This window comes from Maniola hyperantus, chromosome 14, assembly GCF_902806685.2.
Source record: "Maniola hyperantus chromosome 14, iAphHyp1.2, whole genome shotgun sequence".
Classification (NCBI taxonomy): Eukaryota; Metazoa; Arthropoda; class Insecta; order Lepidoptera; family Nymphalidae; genus Maniola; species Maniola hyperantus.
The window spans coordinates 7,929,511-7,951,403 of NC_048549.1; the positions used below are offsets into that span (position 1 = coordinate 7,929,511).

The 21,893-nt window shown below is 36.3% G+C and overlaps 1 protein-coding gene and 2 long non-coding RNA genes across 5 annotated transcripts in view; 2 read left to right on the forward strand and 1 right to left on the reverse strand.

Moving 5' to 3' along the window:
* Arl4 (ADP ribosylation factor-like 4) overlaps positions 1-21,520 on the reverse strand; it is an 83,681-nt gene extending 62,161 nt beyond the window's left edge. For both annotated transcript variants that reach the window (XM_034975301.2, XM_069503129.1), the window contains exon 1: positions 21,064-21,520. The gene's annotated coding sequence lies outside the window, so the exon portion shown is untranslated. The remainder of the gene's footprint in view (positions 1-21,063) is intronic.
* LOC138403252 (uncharacterized) lies at positions 11,434-12,488 on the forward strand. 2 transcript variants are annotated; one of them, XR_011237552.1, is made up of 2 exons: positions 11,434-11,617; positions 12,341-12,488. It is a non-coding gene; the product is annotated as an uncharacterized lncRNA (long non-coding RNA). The 2 variants fall into 2 exon arrangements; XR_011237551.1 differs by having other exon boundaries at positions 11,434-11,613.
* LOC138403249 (uncharacterized) lies at positions 14,369-15,486 on the forward strand. Its single transcript, XR_011237548.1, has 2 exons — positions 14,369-14,613; positions 15,339-15,486. It is a non-coding gene; the product is annotated as an uncharacterized lncRNA (long non-coding RNA).
* Positions 21,521-21,893: the final 373 nt, after the last annotated feature.

A 21,893-nucleotide genomic window follows, 5' to 3' on the forward strand; every position in this document is an offset into this window, starting at 1 on the left:
TCTATCCATGTGACGTCACAGTCGGAATTAATATGTCGACTACGGTATCATGCGTTTTGGATATTTGTAGACCAAATTAAGTGAAATCTTCAAAGTGCATTATAAATTCATTATATAATTTTTTAAACTGAAATTAACATTTTTGGTTTTCTTATTGCTAATACTATCTTGTTTATACATTTTTGGATTTTTTCTCGCTTGGAGTAAATGCCGTATTAGGTAAATATATCAACGAATTATTATCAACTGTTCAAATATTTTTTTTCCAAAATTACACCTGCCTCTTCATAAATGCTAGTCACAGGAGTAGATGACTAGCTAGGTTAGAAACCTGTACCTGTAAGCAAGGTTAATGAATAAGTGTTCAATTGAGAAGTTGGTACATTCTACTGTACAATTAGGTACTGTCATCGAATGGTCTATCTAGCAGGTAAGTATAGTCAATGTAGCTGATATCAGGTCAGGAAATCGCATCGTGTAACGTATCCGTTACATTGCTATTAAACGCTTTGGTATCACTTGAACACGTTCAGCGTACTTCAGCCTCCTAACTCGGTCGTTTAAGACAAAGCCAGGAGGAAAGCTTTTATATTTTTAGATCAATAACCTCTTGTTGCGAGGCAAGCCGTTGACACATGAATGGGTGGAGCGTGGCGTCGGTTTCCCTCATGAATTCCATTATCGACTTTTCACTAAGCTATTGTGCTGGGATGATACCTTCTGGACGGATTTAGAAATATTGTCTCATGATTTATATATTAAACGAGCTGATGTCTTTGACCTCGTCTTCTGTATAATTTACAAGGTTCAAAGTATGACTTCTTATAATATGAATTTGTTGCTGCTTTTGCACACTATTCTAATCATAGTCTCTAGTACCTCGCTTATTATCATGATCAACCCATTACCGTCCCACTACTGAGCTAGGTCTTCTCTCAGAGTGAGAAAGGTTTGGGACCTCGCTTATGGGACGAGAGAATTTGTCGTTTTCGGACAAGGTATAGGGACCCACAGATCCGACAGGTTTGAGTAAATATTTTGAATTTATTACTTTTTTATATATGGTTAGTAATTTCTTTTTAATAGTGCTTAAGTACAAAAAATATATATACATGTACACTAAATTTATCACAGAATTATTTTTCATAAAACATTTTACTAAAATGTTTTATGAAAATTAAATTCCTGTTATTCTTAATTCAGTGTTTCGTGTAAAATAATTAAGGTCGGTGTAAAATATTTCAAATTAAAGTAAAATTATTTTAGGCAGCCACAAACAAGGCGTCAAAATTTACATACCTGGAGTGATTTAAGTAAAGGGTAAAATTTTGGCACAGGAATTTTGGATTAAAATTTAATATTTAATTAGCGGCTTCGTCAGCGTAGAGTTAAATTAAATAAGCCTCTTTGCCAGGATTGATGTAACGATGATGTAACGTTAGTAACTGAGATACAACAATAACTCAGACAGTTTATGTTGCCACTTATCAGTGATGCTAGTCATCAGAGTAACCTTACAGTTACAACGAGCTACGAAGTAAAAGTGGAGATAGGTGGGGGCACATCGTTTGGAGGATCCATTCCATAAACACTAGGGTCCTTTTCAGGTCCTTATGGTGCTGCAATGGAGAACACAGGCAAAAGTGCAGTGTTGTTAGGTCCCCCACTAGGTGGACAGATGACATTAAAAAATGTCACAGAGACACAAGTAGCACATGACAGTCGACACTCAACAGTCCCTACAGGATAAAAATTCCCAGTTGCGTGCCTTCATCTGTTGGGACAGCGACGACAACCAAGTTTTATAATACTGAAAAAACCGGCCAAGTGCGAGTCATACTCGCGCACCGAGTGTTCTGTACTAGTCGCATTTTTTCGTCATTTTGCACGATAAACCAAAAGCTATTATGCATAAAAATAAATAAAAATCTGTTTTAGCATGTACAGGTAAAACCTTTCCATATGATACCCCACTTGGTGTAGTTATCTTACTTTTAAAATTGAAAATACTAATTATTTTTTCATGAACACATTTTTTTTGTGATGTAACCACAAATTCACGGTTTTCAGATTTATTTCTTTACTTGTGCTATTAGACTTCTATCTACCAAGTTTCATAACTTTAGGTCAACGGGAATTACCCTATAGTTTTTCAGACACGACGGACACACGGACAGACAGACAATAAAGTGATCTTATAAGGGTTCCTTTTTTCATTTTGAGGTACGGAACCCTAAAAACGCAAATAATAGGATTTTTTCCTAACAAACACTTACACTCCATTTGATTATCAAAACCCACTCAAGGAAAGTTTATAGGTAAGTGTATAATTGCCGCTTACAACTGGAATGTTGATGGTTTTCAATTATATTAGGAACGTGCTCGCCCAAGATCGTAAAGGACTTTACTTTAGAATTTTTAGTAGTGACGAAGTTTATGACGCAGGAAACAACGGGAATCTTATATGTCCTTGAAAATTTAGGTTAAACCAAAGAAATATAAGGGCTTGTACTATGCCTACATGCTAAGGACTATCTATGAAAGCTGTATAAAGTTCATAGTGGTATTGTGGTTCCGTACCACTTGGTAACAAAAGAACTCATATTGTGATGAGACCAAGTTAGGGAGTGAGGCCTTTTACAGTAGGAAAAATTTCTTAATCTCATGGGAAATTAAAAATTGTATGCAGACAAATATGTGAGCAACTGCTAGTAAATGATACATTAATACCTAATATTATATCTGTTTTTATACTGATGTAAAAAAATACCGCATGTTTGTGAATGGAAATTTATAAGCTAGTCTAGTTCTGCCGTAAGTGGACGCGCGGTGTGTGCATCAGAATTTTAATTAACTTTTACGATTACTAGCGGACGTTACTCCGGGCCCTCTGCGTTTGTATGCGGAATAAACTTGATTATAAAACTTTTATAGGATTTAGTTCCGAATATTAACACGAATATATTAAGTTCTTAATTAGTGAAATGTCATTAGTGATATCGAATACTGATGGTACACAATGTACGTCATATTAAAAACGGCACAATCACACAATCTCAATTAAACTAAAATGACACGACTAAATGATAATATTGATGTTCCTTTGATTTTCCATTTCTATTGATTTTCCTACACAATCCATCCCTTTTTAATTTTCAATTAACTCCGTTTAGCCACCAAAAATAACTAACCCACAAACTATAATATTACATATTAATTGGATACAACATAATAACAGAATTAGAATTTTCACATTATATTTTTGATTGCTCGGACATATTATTATGCAGACATCGCCATCTAAAATTAATGAGCTGGACAAGTTAATGAACAGATATCCATATATAGTCCTCCCGGACTTATTAGACTGCCAGTCACGTCTGTGCATGGGAGGGATAGGTAATTAATAAAAGTTAACTGTGGTTCGGGCGTTCACTCCTGTGGGCGTAGATTTTTGAACCCGCTGCCTTATCTGACTCGCGCATACAAATCCATCCATATCTAAATATATATAAAGAAAAGTTCACTGAATGCCTGATCTGACACAGCTCTAACTTCTGGACGGATCGGACGGATTTTTGAAAATTCAACTACTAAGGGGATAAAATAGGAGTTCGAATTTGTGTAATCCACGCGGACGAAGTGTAAAAAGCTAGTGAAGTATAAAAGGAGAAAATGAGTGAATGATTTATCAACGTAGCAGAAACTTGAGATTTTGCATGTAAGAGCCCCTATGCACTAGCGTTTCTCCAGCCTAGGCGTTCGACGGAAGGTATACGCCGCGACGTTCACGTAACAGGTAATAAAGGTGTAAAAACATCTCACGTCAAAGTATAATTTTTTTTAAATATTTTCTGCGGAATAGTATTAAAAAATCACGTCATGCCTTGCCAGACATTTAGTATCGTGGCAAGTGGCAACCATCTGCCAGACACCCTTAAACTTTAACAATTTATTAAATTTCGTGAAGAAACCTGCATGCCTGGAGGTTCTTCATTCTAAAACATGTGTGGAGTTGGCCAATCCGTACTTGGACAGCATGGTGGACGATGGCTTAAACCCTTCCCACTCTAAGAAGAGACCCGTGCTAAGTAGTGAGTTGGGACGTGGGATGATGTTCATAATGATATAGTATTAGATATCCAAGTTGAATTTCATTTTATTACCTTTCAGCAGCAGTATCAAATTATCCTTTCGGAGTCTTTTCCACGTTTCACATGTCGTGCTCTAGTTTTTTGCAAAAAGCGGTCTCGATATCAAATGTAAGCTCGCAGATATCTCTGGTTTCATTGCACCTTAGATTAATAGAGTGAGAGAGATACAGTTACAAATATAGGTGTCAGTGCGTACACACTTTAGCCAATTATAACTAATAAATATAACTAATATATACAAATGAATAGCTGATGACGTCGCGACGTCGCGTCGTCCGCGTGGAATTAGGTTTTTAAAAATCCCGTGGGAACTCTTTGATTTTCCAGGATAAAAAGTAGCCTATGTCGCTCTCCAGGTCTTTATCTAGACCCATACAAAAATCACTTCAATCCGTTGCACCGTTGCGACGCTATTGAAGGACAAACCAACGGACCAACAAACAAACACACTTTCGCATTTATAATTGGGGTATTGATTGATGACGGTTTCTGTATTGGACATCTGTCAAAATGTAATTTATCCGTTTGATCTATAAAGTTTATCTGGCGGTTGTGAACAGGCCCTAAGCTTAGTTAAATATTTGTTTCAGTCTTAGATCAGTGTTTCAATTATAATATTTGCGAAAGCCTAACGTAGCCATATCGATAGGTCTCCATGTTTTACCAATCAGTGATGGAAGAAAAACGACCTCTAGAATCAGCCTGTAACGATACTCAACTGGCATACTAAAATATTATAAAATTTTAATATGCAAAATAGTACAAAATTTTTGCTATAAATTTATCGAAATTAGGTTAGTACATATCAGCAGTAAAGTATTCCACATAAGAATATAAAGGTTCACTTTTAAGAGTTTCAACTTGAACTCAGAACACATAACGTTGGCAAACATTGGGAATCGAGGATTTACGCCGCACGGGTTATTGGGAGCGAAGACAGACAGCGATGCGCGGGGCCGCGTCGAGGCGTTGTGTGCGCGCCGCGCTGGTTAAAGCGTAATAGCGCTCGGAGCGTTCATTGCTGAACTAGCGTTGCGTGCGGCATCGCGCGCGTCGGTCGAGACGGTGAGTGTGCGCGCTCGTCGTTGCGTAGTGGCGCTCATAGCGTGTTCTATTCAAACGGCGATGTGGAAATAGAAAATATAATTTACTTATTGTAACTTGTGTGCTGGGGCGACACATGAGGTTTATAATAAAGAATACTAATTTGAGAATGGGACCACTTTGAGTACAAGGATACATTTCTTATATTATAGGGCGATACTTTCTAAAGTCTGAGAGCGACTTATGGTTGAACTGACAATTTGGCTGTTTAGGCGGAGAAAACCGCGCGTCCCTCGGGATGTGTTTGGTGAATCTTTGCTTGAGATGGCTTTCAGTGTTATTAGTGAACTATCTGACATTCTTCTGAAGACTTCTATCATTCCGTGGTGATTGCAAACACTTACAAGGTACATAAATGCTGAAGATGGGATTAGGCCTGTGGATATAGTCTCCCTCGCTTCGGCGTTTGTATCGCAGTGCGCCTGGCTCTGTTTGGCATCTGACTATCAGTTAGATGTTAGATAGGGATTAGGCCTGTAGATGCCATGGTGAGCCTTGTTCATTCTTGACAATAGTTTGCTATGTTTGAATTTGTGATTACATCGGCGTGCGTTCACACATAGTGCGAACGTATGTTAATGGGGTTGCATTCAAGTATAGTGGATGTTAAATTGAGTTGTAGGCCCATGTACTAAATCTGCAGTGAGCCTGGCTCGTCTTTAGGATTTAATTACATTGGAAACTAGAATAGGATTGGCTAGCGATGGCAGATCATACGGCTATTTCTGGTTTTGTCTTGTTCTGGTATCCTGTGTTTACTTTTGAATTATTTGCTGGTATGCGTTGGAGCGCGTTGGAAGACGCTTATGCGAAGGAGACCCAGTGCCTTTGATGCTTTGTGATTCTTATATGAAGAAGAACCTAGTATCTCGGGCTTTGTGAATCCTTTGCTGAGTTGATTCTAGCATGCTTTAATAGCTACCAATCACAGTGGGCAGGTAATGCTGCTGTTCTGTTTGTACTCTGACATGCGTTGGAATACTTAACCACCTTGTGGTGTTTACTGAATACACGCACAATATAAATGCAACATTATTATACCAATACATGAATATTGAAGGTTGGGTTAAGGCCTGTGGATATTCCCGCAGTGAGTCTGACTCTCCTTGAAACCTATTAACAGGTCTGTAGTGGGAGAGCACCACTCTAAAAATGCTGTATCAGCTATGGCTGCATCGTGGGATCATAAGAGGCACGCACCTCTTTCTAAAGTATGCTTGCATACGTTGCGCCGTTTATCAAATGATGACGTTGTGGGGGGGGGGGGGGGGGGGGGGGGGCTACTGTTCGTTGGTATTTTATGTACTTAGTGTCATAGGATACTAAGGGAAGGCAGAAGCTCACCGTACATGGCGCGGAGGGGCTATGTACCATCATTTACTTTTTAATTCCCCAAGTAAATGATGCCATCCTTCCAAGCTTCTATCCCAAAGGGGTTAGTAGTTTGGAGCAAGAAGTCTTCAAATTCGCGAACTCCGAAAAGTCGTTGGCTTGATAAACGCGGTTCAATACGGGAACGCACATTTTGAATTGCACCAGAACGGCATTTGTCTTGTCAGATATACTCGAATGCCTACTTCCAATACGCGAACTCCGTAAAGTCGTTTAGGCCTGATGAACTCATTATTTCCGATACTCTAAAAGTTCTTGGTTTATTATGGACACAACATTTCAAGGGGTCTTACTGCTATACGATACACGTGCCACTTTAAGGGAATTAATTTAAACCGTAACCTTTGGAAAGATTCGTGGGAAAAATAGGGTAGAGTTTTTTAAGACCTCGTCAGTTTAGTTACAAGCCCCAATAGTATGGGTCGGTCATGAATAAATAGGTATGCTTCAATGTTCCAGTTTCGGATTATTTATTTTGATGTTTCGGCTCGGAAAATCTGCGGTACATACGATATTTTTAAGGGGCCTTTATAGGTGACCTATAATGCCAGCCCCATCGTTACAAACTAAATTAAAATCAAACTATACATAAATCTAAAACTGTATAAATATAATTTGAGAGAATCACTAACAAAATACACTTCATTGCCAAAATGCTTAAAGGTTTGCCAAAAATAGAGTTGAAAATGCCTAACAATATTCATAAAATTTTAATTCAATTGATACGTTAGTGTTTCTCTCACACTGTGGTTGCAAACACATGCCGATAGCAAGTGTGAAACATCATTGACTTTACCACACATCACAATAACAGCTAATTGGAAGAGTCCCTTTTATGTTGCCTGTTTATAGTTCCTTAATCTAAAATGTTTTCCAAAGCATTGTTTACGAAGCCATCGATGGCTGCCAGTCTTACTGGTAGTCAGCACTGGCTTGGTATTTATTGGCCTTGTATATAAACAATTTTTCAAGCCAAGCTAGCGCTGGCTAACGGCGCTGGCGAGAATAGAGCGCCTATTTTTCAAGTCAGTAGGACTAGCTAGCGCCAGCGCGCTGGCTTCGTATAAACCATATTTTAGTGGCATTTGTTTCAAAACCGTCTCTAATTTGAACTCAGCCTATTTGTCATGTCATTATTTACCGGTAAGTACCGCTTAAAAGATCGTAAAACCTCATTTCGTGAATGTGAAATACTTTCGAGAAAATCTAGTAAAGAGCGTAGGTACGTTTTACATTCAGTGTTATCGTTCCCAATACGTTACGAATTTACTGTTGACTTATATAACTGTGTCAAACGGAATGAAATTTCATAAACTCATATATGCATGTGAAATCGATAAGTTCTACTAAGGATATTTTATTACTGCGATAAGAATTTAGGTTACCGTACAGTAGGTAAATCCAATTTCTAAAGCTCGGCCTCCGAGAAGAACATATTCGACGATCAAGTGTAATTTAGGGCGCAATTCTAGATCCATACTTCCGTCCATACTCCATAGTAGTCCCAAGGGAAGAGACCTCAGGGTCGTGAGCAGTAGATGTGGGGGCTACAGCCGTTTACTTTAATGCGACCTCGGGAAGGTGGCAACTTGTGGCACAGCAAGCCAGACCTCATAGCGAAATGTGAGACAGGGGACAAAAATCCTACATCCCTTTCTCCCCCCGTTAACAAAAAGGTACCTTCATGCGAACTTGCTTTAATGAAAAAAAAATTATCTAGAATATTGGACTCTACATGAAGATCCTTCAAAAGTCAAACTTAAACTTTTAAGTTGCTTTTGTCTACACTTTTAAACGCCATATCGTGCGGCGTGCCGCTAAACGGCTCCATTGCCCTAACGACCTACCTATTACATCAGTAAACTTCCTACGTACATTCCAACCTTACAAGGTGTTTTATTATTCTCAAAAACACTTTTAACTCTGACTTTGGCCAAACCCTTCTCACTCTGGGAGAAGATCTGTGCTCAGTAGTGAGCTGGTGATGGGTTTGTGATGATGACTTTTTATGTATTGTAAGTACTACTCGTGCGCAATAAGTTGAGACCTGGGGGGCGGTGACGCCACAGACGCGTGGTTGCACTGTAGACAAAAATCGGAGCGCGTCGTCGTTGCGTGACGTAGGCAATTGGGCGGAGGGTTGCATTCAAGCGAATCTCAACTTATCGCGCACGGGTAGTAGGTACTTCACATAAACGAAAGCAGAACTTACATTCACAGTCAAAAGTCGCGAAGCAATAGGGTGATATCATACAGTATGAAGTTAAGTTAAGGGAGAGTTGTTTGTGTTTAAAAAATTATAAATAATATCTGTCCCGGCTGTACTCACGTGTTTAGTCAACGTTAGCCCGACTAGTTTCGAACCCATCCGGGGTCCTTTTTCAAGGGAGTCAGTTCGCGCACGTGCCGCGGTTTTGACTGCAGTCAAGTGGTGGTTTAGTTTGTGGACGAGGCCAACTGTCAGCGTCCTTGCAACCTTGTAGGACTGTGATAAGAATTCTATGAGGGCGAAATAATAGTGTGTCGTTAGTCACAGATAATAATTTAAGTTACCTATAAATAATTGTTGCCATGAGATAGTTCTAACCAGTAGCTATGGTACTTATTAGCACATCACAGGCGTGGGTTTCAAGTGCGTGGGAAAGCGACCCAATTGGTAACACTTACTTTGCATCCGGTTGTGTTTATATGTTACAGGAGAAAGGAATATTTTAGTTTTATCCTTTGACTACTGAGACTTGCTAGCAATCACACTTATCTGTGAAGAGTTATGTGTACTCTCTTGCACCCACTCCACTCATTATACAGGGTGTAACCAGAATGCTAGCAAAAATGATGACAGGTGGTAGTAGGTACCTACTAATAATTACTGAAATGATATCACAAAAAAATATCCTACATTTTGTAAAAGTTCACGATATATATTGCAAATAAAACATCGGACTGACGCTAGAGGTCGACGAACGTTGCGTAAGTATGCCATTCGGAGTCAATGCCATGTCGTAGGTGAAGTACAATAAAAATGCATTTAAATTTTGTACGTCAAATTTCGCCGCAAAAACGCTACCGCCATCTTTTTAAGTTCATCATCTTATGACGTCACACAGATTAACACGGACAAATAATAATGGTTGTATTTTCTAAAATACGGTAAATAATGACAGATCTTATCAAGAAACACAAATTTAACTTACCTGCTTTTTTATGGCCGTTAAGTAAACATAACTTTGGCGGTAAATGTTAACTGTAACCATTTTAAGTGATGTTATTGATGTCAATTTTGTTGTAAAGAAAACTTGAGGTAGGATTAAATAAAAGTAGTGACATCCTATTTAGAATGTTCATTTCGGAAAGCAGAAAACGCGGCAGAAAGTAACGTACATCGACCTTTAGAAGGAGATAGCAGATTTGTAGAGTAGAGAGTATCTGTCGTTGAGACCGACAAAACGTTATATATATAGGTATGAGCGTCAGGGACAACGCTCTACAAAGCCGAAATGTCATTCTAAAGGCCGATGTACATTACTTTCTGCCGCGTACTGTATATCAATGGGAAGTCCAACAAGTTCAGCTGTTAATAAAATCATTATAACCATGACAAGTCATTATTTTATATTATTAGGAAAACCTTGCACAAGAAACCAGAAGTATTAAAGCGTTTGCATCATACAATTTTAAAAATAGCAAATCTAGAGCAAATTAGTTTAAGGTAACGCAGTTAACGTAAATCTTGAAAATGTAACCGACAAAATTAATGAGCTTGGCCGTCAACGTAATGCTATGTTAATTTGATATTATGTTGATATATGGTCATTAAACAAAGATTAAAAAGTAAAGAAGCTTACTTAATTTGCTTGGATATATACAATGGATATTATTTAAGGAAATCTTATTTTTAATTTTTTTTAATAATAGGTACTTATATGCAATTTTTAAGTGCTGCGTAATTACCATTAACCACTCTACCACACCAGTATCATGGCAACATACTTGTATAGTCCGCGACAGGTTGAGACGGCAATCGGGGTATAAAGCGAGGGGACGCCCCGCACACTCGACGTCACCCACGCTGGTCCACACCAGGTCAGCACGGGGGCTGTGCGGGTGCGCGGGGCGTTCTCTCCCCGATTGCTATTTAAACCCGTCGTTTACTATTTATGTATATTTTATATGGAACTCTGCCACGAGTGTCTCCAGGAAGACTTTCAAAACAGTTTTATTAAAATATGTCTTCGTTACGTTCCAAAATGAATCGCCATATGAGGCAAGAACCGTTACCAAAATTAAGCCTGCAGATAAAAATATGAAGTGAAAGTCAATCCATGAGCAAAAAATGTGCTAGAGAAAAGCCCAAAATATTAAAATAAATTAATAAAGAAATTGAATCGTAATTCCTGATTTTAGCATACTAAATCGAAAAATCACATCTGCTTTATCCCATCAGTAACCCATTCAGCACGGCTAGCATGGGCCGAAGATAAAAATTATATCCCCCGATTTTATCCACCGGACAGGAGATAACATTAACTTCTCCACCCCTCAGAGCACGGCAACAGGGGAGAGGAGAAGTTTATCCCCGTTTGTCATTTCACGGGGACTCGGGGGACTATTTATCCACCGTCTATAGCATGGGACCAAATAAAAGAAGATAAACTGTCCTTTTTTGACATTTGAGAGGGATAATTTTATCCTCGAGATTTGAGGTGGGTATAATGCTCATAGAACTTTAACTCAATTATTAAAAGATCAAAAAACATGTGCGCGCTTTCTTTATTGTTTTGAAATAGAGAATTTAGAACGAAAATAACATGAGCACGTAATTAGTGATGGAAGTAATCCCTTTGAATTTCCCGACGCTGAGTTCCGACACTTGTTTCGGATGGACAAATATTATGTGCTGTACTTGTGCGAGCAGCTTAATGAAGCACTAAAGCCGATTAATTCGGTGGATGGATTCATAAAAGTAAGTACCTAAGTACTTACCTATTACCTAAAACCATCTTGTGCAAACGAATAGGTACCTACTTAGGTAGGTAGTAGGTACCTACAAATAGGTCTGCGGCTATTATCTATTTATTCTACGTCCTCACATCTATAAGACTCTTGGCAGATGGTAGTTACCAGTGAGATACAAGTCAAGGTCATGGGATGACTATTGCCCGCGACTTCATCTGTGTGGATTTAGGTTTTGAAAATCCTGTGAGAACTATTTGATTTTCCAGAATAAAAAGTAGCCTGTGTCCATCCTCGGGATGTAAGCTAACTCTGTAGGTACTAAATTTCATCTAAATCGGTTAGACTGTTGGGCTGTGAAAAGCTAGCAGACAGACAGGCAGACACACTTTCGCATTTATAATATTAGTATGGATTATTGGAAATATAAAATAACACATGTCTCATTATAATAAAATCATTTATTTGAACAAAATAGGCAGGAGTCTAATTTAACAAAACAATTCTTAAATTAAAATACCTAACATATTAACTGAAACAAGTAACACACCTATATGATAGTTAAATACATATTGATACACAAACACAATAACACTACAAATTATAATGGTTCATCATAAGTGTTTTGTAAGAGTAAATATGTTAGCCTATTATACTTTATAGACCATTTCAGTATATCGTCTTACTCTTAATTTATTATTATTGAAAATCATTAATGTATAAATTGTATATTTCAGAATTCCAATGGAACAACCAAAGGACAGACTAGAAAATGTAACAAATAAAGAAATCTCACATATCTATGGATCAAACCAGACTGCTAACTGTTGCCCGACAATAAAAGGGAAAAAGGGATGGAATAATAAATACATATTTGCATTAAAATATATTTCTTTAAGTACCTATTACCTAAAACCACCTTGTGCAAACCCATCCTTATATCTACTACTACTACTAGGGTTCTGTAGGGTACCAATGGGACCCTATTACAGTCTCAGCTCTCCGTCTGTCTGTCTCTCCTGAAACGTAACAGGTTAAAGTTGAAATTTTGTATTTCTATTGCTGCTATAACAAAAAATAACAGTTTCAAAATGAACCCTACAAATTTTGCTTTAAGTACTCTTTCTGTGTGATTGAGTAACAAACAAACTTTTAGGCATTAGGAATACCAATTAAAGCAATGCTTATTTGGATGTACACAAATCTCAGATGTTAACTTAACAGATCTAAAAGTAGTGCTATTCTTTAAGTGCTAGTCCTTAAGAAAAGGAAGTAACAAGTTTAATGTTCAATCAAACCACACTGCCATAGAATAACTTCCTATATTCATAACTATTTACAAATTACAAAAATGTACATATTATCCTCTACTTACTTTTTATTCATTTATTGGCATTTATAGGCAAACAACTCGGGGCTATTGGTTTTATAAAGTACCCACTGTGTACAAAGTGGGTAAAAGGACAGTCTCACCATAGTCTACCACCGACACTTCAAAGATTTCCTGCCATAAGATAAAAAACATTGGCTTGACACGGTTATAAAAATATTAGGTTAGTTTAATAGCTCAAACCATACTAGCTTAACCAATTTTAAGTGATATGAACTCTTCTCAGTGCAGTGTGCAGAACTGTTAGTTTTATCATCATCTCAAACAATAATGAAAATATTTTATGTTGATAAGATGTGTAGATACCTAACTTATCTATTCCAATAGGTATACCTAAAGTTATTTTGATTTTGTTATACAAGACACACATTTAATAGAACTAAATTAATACACGCATCTCTCTGGCTGGCCCATTATGGAGTCTTCAGGTCCAATTCCTGTTGAGCATTCATGCCCAACAGTGATAATTAATATTGAACACTTATGTGCTCATATATGTGACCGACGGCACTATTGAGACATTCCCGGTGGTCCTACATCCCGAGCTGCCTCATCATGCTTAGTATGTGTCAGTCAGTGCCCTTCTTCAAGTAGGTACATATTTCCATGTCTGCAAATAAAACAACAATTTATGCATTTCTTTGTCGCTAACAATATCAATATATTATTATTTCAATTTTGTGTACTGACTAACACAAATTGTCTTTGTGATACTTACTGTGATAGCTAGGAATTTCAACTATTCGATTATTTATTAATTTGGATAAGTAATTTAAAAGTGGAGTTAGGTTAAGTAAACACAATAACAATACACTGTGAATGTTTTTTAAACTATTTTACGGCTCCGGGTTCTAGCTCTTTTAAAATAAAAAGCAGCCACAGACGAGTTACGAGTTGGTTACGAGAACGAAAACGCGCAAAATCAAAAGCACAGATAAAAAATAATAACACTTTGACATTAGCCGGGGACTAGTCTTTCCCCACCTTATCACCGGGGATAATTATATCCAACCCTGTGCCCATGCTCGGAGAGTGGAAATAACTATCGGAGGGGATAACATTTTTATCCTTTCCTCGGGGAGAAAATTTCCCGGCCCATGCTAGGCCTGCTGCACGGCTAGCATGGGCCGAAGATAAAAATTATATCCCCCGATTTTATCCACCGGACAGGAGATAACATTAACTTCTCCACCCCTCAGAGCACGGCAACAGGGGAGAGGAGAAGTTTATCCCCGTTTGTCATTTCACGGGGACTCGGGGGACTATTTATCCACCGTCTATAGCATGGGGCCAAATAAAAGAAGATAAACTGTCCTTTTTTGACATTTGAGAGGGATAATTTTATCCTCGAGATTTGAGGTGGGTATAATGCTCATAGAACTTTAACTCAATTATTAAAAGATCAAAAAACATGTCTCGCGGTTTCTTTATTGTTTTGAAATAGAGAATTTAGAACGAAAATAACATGAGCACGTAATTAGTGATGGAAGTAATCCCTTTGAATTTCCCGACGCTGAGTTCCGACACTTGTTTCGGATGGACAAATATTATGTGCTGTACTTGTGCGAGCAGCTTAATGAAGCACTAAAGCCGATTAATTCGGTGGATGGATTCATAAAAGTAAGTACCTAAGTACTTACCTATTACCTAAAACCATCTTGTGCAAACGAATAGGTACCTACTTAGGTAGGTACCTACAAATAGGTCCTACATGCGGCTATTATCTATTTATTCTACGTCCTCACATCTATAAGACTCTTGGCAGATGGTAGTTACCAGTGAGATACAAGTCAAGGTCATGGGATGACTATTGCCCGCGACTTCATCTGTGTGGATTTAGGTTTTGAAAATCCTGTGAGAACTATTTGATTTTCCAGAATAAAAAGTAGCCTGTGTCCATCCTCGGGATGTAAGCTAACTCTGTAGGTACTAAATTTCATCTAAATCGGTTAGACTGTTGGGCTGTGAAAAGCTAGCAGACAGACAGGCAGACACACTTTCGCATTTATAATATTAGTATGGATTATTGGAAATATAAAATAACACATGTCTCATTATAATAAAATCATTTATTTGAACAAAATAGGCAGGAGTCTAATTTAACAAAACAATTCTTAAATTAAAATACCTAACATATTAACTGAAACAAGTTACACACCTATATGATAGTTAAATACATATTGATACACAAACACAATAACACTACAAATTATAATGGTTCATCATAAGTGTTTTGTAAGAGTAAATATGTTAGCCTATTATACTTTATAGACCATTTCAGTATATCGTCTTACTCTTAATTTATTATTATTGAAAATCATTAATGTATAAATTGTATATTTCAGAATTCCAATGGAACAACCAAAGGACAGACTAGAAAATGTAACAAATAAAGAAATCTCACATATCTATGGATCAAACCAGACTGCTAACTGTTGCCCGACAATAAAAGGGAAAAAGGGATGGAATAATAAATACATATTTGCATTAAAATATATTTCTTTAAGTACCTATTACCTAAAACCACCTTGTGCAAACCCATCCTTATATCTACTACTACTACTAGGGTTCTGTAGGGTACCAATGGGACCCTATTACAGTCTCAGCTCTCCGTCTGTCTGTCTCTCCTGAAACGTAACAGGTTAAAGTTGAAATTTTGTATTTCTATTGCTGCTATAACAAAAAATAAGTTTCAAAATGAACCCTACAAATTTTGCTTTAAGTACTCTTTCTGTGTGTTTGAGTAACAAACAAACTTTTAGGCATAATATTAGGAATACCAATTAAAACAATGCTTATTTGGATGTACACAAATCTCAGATGTTAACTTAACAGATCTAAAAGTAGTGCTATTATCCTTAAGAAAAGGAAGTAACAAGTTTAATGTTCAATCAAACCACACTGCCATAGAATAACTTCCTATATTCATAATTATTTACAAATTACAAAAATGTACATAATATCCTCTACTTACTTTTATTCATTTATTGGCATTTATAGGCAAACAACTCGGGGCTATTGGTTTTATAAAGTACCCACTGTGTACAAAGTGGGTAAAAGAACAGTCTCACCGACACTTCAAAGATGTCCTGCCATAAGATAAAAAACATTGGCTTGATACGGTTATAAAGAAATTAGGTTAGTTTAATAGCTCAAACCATACTAGCTTAACCAATTTTAAGTGATATGAACTCTTCTCAGTGCAGTGTGCAGAACTGTTAGTTTTATCATCATCTCAAACAATAATGAAAATATTTTATGTTGATAAGATGTGTACATAGGTACCTAACTTATCTATTCCAATAGGTACCTATACCTAAAGTTATTTTGATTTTGTTATACAAGACACACATTTAATAGAACTAAATTAATACACGCATCTCTCTGGCTGGCCCATTATGGAGTCTTCAGGTCCAATTCCTGTTGAGCATTCATGCCCAACAGTGATAATTAATATTGAACACTTATGTGCTCATATATGTGACCGACGGCACTATTGAGACATTTCCCGGTGGTCCTACATCCCGAGCTGCCTCATCATACTTGTCAGTCAGTGGCCAGTGCCCTTCTTCAAGTACATATTTCCATGTCTGCAAATAAAACAACAATTTATGCATTTCTTTGTCGCTAACAATATCAATATATTATTATTTCAATTTTGTGTACTGACTAACTGACTAACACAAATTGTCTTTGTGATACTTACTGTGATAGCTAGGAATTTCAACTATTCGATTATTTTTTAATTTGGATAAGTACCTAGATACCTAATTTAAAAGTGGAGTTAGGTTAAGTAAACACAATAACAATACATTATACACTGTGAATGTTTTTTAAACTATTTTACGGCTCCGGGTTCTAGCTCTTTTAAAATAAAAAGCAGCCACAGACGAGTTACGAGTAACGAAAACGCGCAAAATCAAAAGCACAGATAAAAAATAATAACACTTTGACATTAGCCGGGGACTAGTCTTTCCCCGCCTTATCACCGGGGATAATTATATCCAACCCTGTGCCCATGCTCGGAGAGTGGAAATAACTATCGGAGGGGATAAAATTTTTATCCTTTCCTCGGGGAGAAAATTTCCCGGCCCATGCTAGGCCTGCTGATAAAAGAGTATTTTATGGTTGGTTATTAAAGTAATAACTGATCTTTCAATTTGTAAATATAACGCTCCTAAAGCAATTATCTTAAGTTTTATGCAATTGAATCCACATTAGCGATCGCAAATTAAGAAAAATTAAGTAAATGTGAAAAACAGTAATTAATTCAGCTAAAGATTAATTTTATAAGGTTCGTTAAGATTGTAATGAAATCAGAAATAAAATATCAGTTATAGGTAGTTGAAATGAAAAAAATGATGAATCATAAACTACTCTGGAATTTCCGACCACAATGCCAACCCTTTTTGAGGGTCCAAGTGGTGCAAGCAACTGGGATGATTCAGGATAAAGATATGTAAACGTAAGTGTAAGAGTGGTTTGAATGGAAATAACAAACTGCAGTCGGACTTTTTTACAAATTGGTCAACATTTAATTGTCAAAAATAGTTATATATCTTAAATCATATATATCATATATATATCAATCAATACATTAAAAATGATATCAAATTACTCATAATTGCTTGACTTTTGCGAGTTTAGAGAGGAATTGTCCTTGACACTGGCAATTAAGTTTGATATTTTGTGTTAACGATATAAACGCTTTTGTAGTTAATTTTACCATTTCATAGTTTTGGTAATTCTAGCTATTTTATTTTTTGTGATTATCCTAATGAGCGATTCCAATATTTGCTTGCTAAATATTTCGCGTTAGTTTGTATTTGAAGTTGTTATTAAAATGTGAACTGGTTTACGATATATTAAATCTAAATTATTTAGCAAAGTCATAGCAAAGTCTCAGGACGTCATTTGACTTATTATATCTTGTAATATTGATAATAACAGGTAGATAGTGCATTCACTATAAGCTACTGATAACAACGTTTTCCAATATCGTTTTTAGAAATTATGGATAACAGATAAATTCATACTACCGTGTAAGGTACTTACTTAACATTACATTGATGATGTAATGTAATAGAAATATTTTTGTAAGTACCTACATAATTTGAAAAACTTTCACATGAATTGGAAGAAAATATTGATTTGTTTTATTACCTACCGTCTACACGTGTTTCAGTTCATGTAGAAAGTGTATGAAGTAAGACAATGGAATATAGTCGTGGTTCGATTGTATGAGAATGTACCTAGTGGTAATTTATACACTGTTTCATAAGAGCTATAATTGTAGATCGCGTAGTCAATTATTATTGATTATTCGGACGCACTTTCCTCTCACATACTGAGGCCGTCAATTTTGTATAATTTAACTCGAAATTTCGTATATATATTAACATGATACAGTTTTCAAAAGACGATTTATTTGTCCTGTGAATAGGGAAAATAGAAGTTATTTTGGTGTATGTCTCATTAGCAAAAATCTTTTTATTGTAATGACATCACCTCACACCTGCTACTCGTAATGAATCTATGAAAAGGTTCCCTAGTAGGTATGTAATACTTATATTTACGAAAAACATCCAATATTATAAATATAAAATGTATTTTCATCTTAAGAAATTACTTACTTACTCGTACCTATTGATAGGATATTTGCACATTAAAATGAGAGAAATAAATACAATAATATACTAAGGCCCACTTGAACAAGGACAGTTAACCTGATTTTTTTTTTAATGCTGTCACTTTTTGGCAACCGCATTATGTTCTTGCCAAAAAGTAACAGCATTACCAAATTGGGCCCTTAAGCAAACTTTTACTGATTGCCTTGTCAAATAATCCCCGAAAACATATTATAACGCGTGTATAAATTGCTTTCATGATCAATAATTACTATATGGAAAGGAAGTATTTGCATCTGTAGAGTCGCTTTAAGCAGCAAATCTTGATTTTGCAGCGTATGTGTGCGGCCAGGTGGCGAAACTGGTTACCTCGTCTCTGCAGTCAGGTGGCTTTAGCAACTGCGCTTCCAGATTTCTTACACAATGCAATATAAAGGAGGGGTTAGCGTACAATAAGGGTATACCCATATACCAAACAATTACACACCTGGTTTAAGTAAGTAGTATGAATGAGAACCAGAGGAGAGTAAGCTTTTTGTCACCGATAGGACTCTAGTCTCTATCAGGAAAAAAAATATAAATAATTTTGATGGTAAAAATATATGGTAATATATTTATAATTCTACTAAATAATTCGATATTGAAACAAAATTAGAAAGTGAAATCAAGACTCCGAAGTTGTAAATCTTGCTTGAGGCGAAATACATAAATGAGCAGTTGTTGCAACGAACGAAATATCCGCAATGATCTTATTTTTTCTCAAAAATGTAAATGCAATGTCGTAACATAAGTAATTGATATGAGTGAGAATTTTTCAAATATACCAAACTTTTCTATGCTATTGAGAAATTAATGTTATTGCAACATTTCTGTGTTTCGAGGAAGGTTCAAGTATATAGGTAAGTATGTGTTTTATATTTAAGTTCAACATTCCACAATTTAAGTGTTTTACTTATAGCATAGCAATTTCATTAAAAGAAAAGGTCAAATTCATTAAATGTTTATATTTTTTTGTGAACGCTAACGTTACTCTGATGTAGATAGGTATTTATTTAGATCATAATTTTAATGCCGACTAAAACCATAAACCTTCATAACCTGCATCACTGTCTCAGTTATAATCCTATTTCGGTTAGTTACGAATGCCAATCGTGCTATCGAGCAGGTAGTCAAATCCTCAGGTAAATCGTTAAACTTAAATTTTAACCGGTTTTTTTGAGCATGAATTTGATTGCTGATAATCAAATCTCACATGCAACGAAATATGAGGCGATTATGTTTAAACAAGTTTTTATTATGAATAGTCATTGGCTTTTGAAATAATGGTCATGTTCTTCTTAATTTGTTTTGGTGCAGCTGTTGCAATTTATAAATGCTTAAGAAAATTAAATAATCATTAACTTCTCTCTGATATCCGTAACAATCATCTTTTAATTACTATTCTTGCCGATATCCATAAATTATTATTGGCAAACTACGGTGGCACCCCGTAATGTAAAGGATAATCTAACCATTGATTACTTCCAAATTCCCATTAGCTGACATTAGCTGCTATATTTTGTTACAAGGATTGATATTATTAATGACCTAATTTGAATTGCAAATGCTTTGTATGTGTGTGCTCCTCAAAACGGAAATATAAATTATAGTTTGTTATGACTGTATTTTTACAAGATTCCTTTTAATCAAAATGAAACGATATTACTGTTTAATAATAGACATTGTTTAATATACATTCTTAAGTTTACGATTATGTAGGCCTAATTAATTATTATTTGCGTTATAACCATAATGAAGAAGAAAGTTTGTTAAGAACTCTTCATTCAATTTCCTTTTCGAAATTCTTTTACTAAAATTAGGTAGTTTATTTGTTAACACTGTTCATCATAATCCTTAAAATACCTCGATATAAGTAAATCTGTGCACAAGGTCAGAGTAAAAGAGGTCACGTAATGCTGACCCGGAAAGAAAATTGAGGGAAGCATCATGAAACTCAAGGTGTACTTACCTAAATGTTGGGCTTAAATCTTGTAGTAACCCCATGATGTTATTTTGATATAATCTCTTTTAGAAGAATTGTTTTGTCATATTTATCATAAATTTCATTGCAAGGATTCTTTTTCTAATTAAATTGCTCATCACTTAATCAGGTCATACAGCCAATACAGAATGTATAGAACAAGAACAGGATATACTACTGCTTTGTTTGCGAAATGCTGGGGTAGTTCAAAAACATTGTTTTTGTAGTCAATGTTAATTCGTGGTTGTAACAAATTGCCATTTGGTTAAACTAATAGCTTACAACTGTTTTTGTGTGTCTTTGATCAAAAGTATTCTTAGGGGTTGTTATTGGTTTAAGTATTAGTGCAACTTCTACATAATATGCACTAGCTTTGTTAATTTGTTTACTGTTGTCACTCCGAATTTGTCCTTGTTTACTTACCGTAATGGGAGGACAGTTTCTAGAGATCCCGGTTGGACCAATCAATATGCGACCGTGTTATAAGCCGCACGGCAAGAGCTCTTTGCTGCTCGCAGTTGGGCATCCACTTGATTATTGATTTGCATGCTATTCTTACAGCAGAGATCACTACACTATATTTTCATGGTCCAATAACAAACACCAATCACACCGTCCTATATGAATGGGACGATCGAGTTTCACTTGTCAATAAGCCACCAAGTTCTTATCTGTAAAGATAAGACCTTTATTGTCGTTGCACGATTCAACACTATCTTGATAAATAATGCAGCCCGTCTTATTCCACTGGAATATCGTATTGATTGCAGTCGGATGGAATAAAATAATGGTGTACACAGCCAAAACAATGAAGCGAGGCGTGCACCGCACGTGCCGCCTCGCCCGCGGACACCTCTGTACTGACGGCCGCGCCGGGGTGACGGGGACGAACGGACGGATCACGGAGTAGAGTGAGATTGCCGTTCGGGTGCATTCGCATGCGACCCGATGATTTCGGTCGTCTGAGCAATTTGAGCAAGGTAACCACTATGGTTTTATTTTGAAGACGCGGCCGTGTGTCAATGCACTGGGTGTAACGTGGACTGGTTTAGCATTTATATCCCATGTACGACTACGTGCATGATATCAGATGCGAAATGTAATTAAAGATGAGCACTCGGTACTTGCATCTCCATAAGATAAATTCTTTGCTTCATTAAAAAATCTGTTCACAGAACTAAATAAAGAAAAAAGCTACCTAAGCGTTTATACATGACAAGATTCAAAAGCTATGGGTCCTGATGTACATATAT